General features: G+C 44.9%; 1 protein-coding gene across 2 annotated transcripts in view; it reads left to right on the plus strand.

The window, feature by feature from the left end:
* Positions 1 to 2,343, plus strand: part of efna4 (ephrin A4) — a 34,357-nt gene that overhangs the window by 28,562 nt on the left and 3,452 nt on the right. The gene's annotated exons all lie outside the window — the stretch shown is intronic.

Genomic DNA, 2,343 nt, shown 5'->3' on the forward strand with positions numbered 1-2,343 from the left:
GTGTGTGTGTGTGTGTGTGTGTGTGTGTGTGTGTGTGTGTGTGTGTGTGTGTGTGTGTGTGTGTGTGTGTGTGTGTGTGGCCGCTGGTGATGGCAGCTCCTGTCCTTCAGCTACATCTCTTATCTAAACTTCAAAACACGCACCTCCCTCCCTCCTCCTCCTCTTTTTACAGAAAGAAGCCCATATAATTAAAAGTTCAATACGGGGATGCCCCTGTTATGGGTGTTTGAATTTATTATAGGAGTGCACACACACACACACACACACACAATGACCCACTGCCTCACAACACGACTGAAGGACAGAGTGGTGACAGTGAGCGAGTCCATCAGGTACGCTGTCATTGCTCCAAGGTCAGCTACCACTCTCCGGTCCCTCGATCTCCTCTCCAGTGTGTGAATGTGTGTTTATCGCCTTAATTTAACCGAAGAACACAACAAAGTAGGCAGGGCAGACTCGTTGACACGGGAGGCTCCTAATGATGTTGTGCACACATGGCTCTCCGCGACGTTGTTTCCCTAACTTGTTTTTTGTCGTGTTGTAAAGCGTGTTTCGGCTCTTTAGGCTTCGGTTCTGAATTTTAGCACAGCGATGTGTGTGATGATGTGATGTTTAATTGAGCAAAACTGTCAGGAATCACACAAGAGAAAGGACTTTGCTGAAAGCCTGTGTTGCATCAGAAAACAGGGCTTTGAATCGGCATCAGCAGACTGCTGTCGTGTGAAATCTGTGGCGCCCTGCAGCCCTCAATTGCATCTTTCATTGGCTCGCTTTGCCTCTTACTCTACGCTCACCTTTTTTTCTTTTTTTTTTTGTTACGCTGCAACTTTTTCCCTAAAACTCATCCTGTTGTGTTTATCTCTCGTGTTCTTCTTGTCACTCTGTCTCGCTGCCTTTCTGTTTTTCAGCCGTCCTACTGTGAGAAACCATTACAGACCAACTCTCCTCTCTCTCTAATTGATTCCCTTTCTCTCTCTGTCTCTCTTCCCTTTTTTTCTGCCGTTCTCCTGCTGTGAGCAGTCCGTTACATTCATTTCAGTTTACAGAGCTTCACCATTTTCCCCACTTTCTTTCTCCCTTTTTTCCATCCATTTTTTTTTTCTAATTTCTTACTCCAGTGCCCTCCTTAACCCCCTCCCCTCCCGCCCAAATACCTTTGTACCCTCTGAACTCATTATACTCAGGGACAAGACTCGAACAGCGACGTGCACAAACCGCTCGCCCAGCCGAGCTCGCTCGGATCCCGAACTTCGGACTCAAAATGGACTTTCCCCGTCTTCATCGATTTGCGCGTTTCGTTATTCGTTCGCGATTTTATTTTTGTTTTTCAGTTAAGCGATTAAAAATCAGATTTGGTTAACGTTACCTCCTGCTCGTGTAAAATGGCGGCATGAGAGGAGAGGTGGGATGGTGGAACATTGTCTGTCTCTGCAGTGGGGCGTTATGCTGACTGAAGAACACACACACACACACATTTCCACCGCCATACACACACATTCACTTAACCATGGTTGTGCATGTACAGTTACACATGCGGCTTGTTTCTGACTGCAGTGCAGAGAGGGCACTCTTCTTGCAGTCACGCCACCATGGGCACCATTTTGTCGCGGGGGGCTCGCCATGACCATAATTGTGATGTTGACACAAACGAATGTCCGAACATTCGGCTTCTGCGCAAATGATGAGATTAAAGTCGGATCAAAACACACATATCAAACACACCCGGGCAAACACAAGGCATTTATGAGCAAATTTTATTTTCCACCTGCGCATTATGTGCGAGTTACATGTAACGCTAACTGTTAGTGTACCGTTGAGAAGTTTTACTCTTAAAATACAGGTTTTATTTTTTTAAAAACTACCATGAATAAGCTTTCCCATCCAAATGTCCACCTATATAAAGATATTAATATATTTTCATTGTACAATTTCAAGTTGAGAAGCAATTTTGTGGTCCTTGAAATGCGTTTAAATATTTTTATTGTACATATTTTAAATAAACAATTTTGAGAACATCTTCATGGAGCGCAGAAAGGCCGTTTAGATAGGAACTCTCTGCTACTTTTGTCTGTTTGGCTTTTGGGGGGGGGGGGGTTCCCGCTGTTTCTCACACACTTACACACACATACTCACACAAGCTCTGCACAAGGCCCAGACCTCTAATCCTTTGTTAACCCTTAGATGGTCACTGTTCGCACAGAAATAATGTAGTGACTTGTGTCAGCACAACAGTCACACAGGAAGAAACTGTGGGATATAGCGTTAGTTATCCTGGCATCATCGATACACATTGTGTGTGTGTGTGTGTGTGTGTGTGTGTGTGTGTGTGTGTGTGTGTGTGTG

Source organism: Pundamilia nyererei, unplaced genomic scaffold (assembly GCF_000239375.1).
Source record: "Pundamilia nyererei isolate P.nyererei 1_Seehausen unplaced genomic scaffold, PunNye1.0 scaffold00045, whole genome shotgun sequence".
NCBI classification, from domain to species: domain Eukaryota; kingdom Metazoa; phylum Chordata; class Actinopteri; order Cichliformes; family Cichlidae; genus Pundamilia; species Pundamilia nyererei.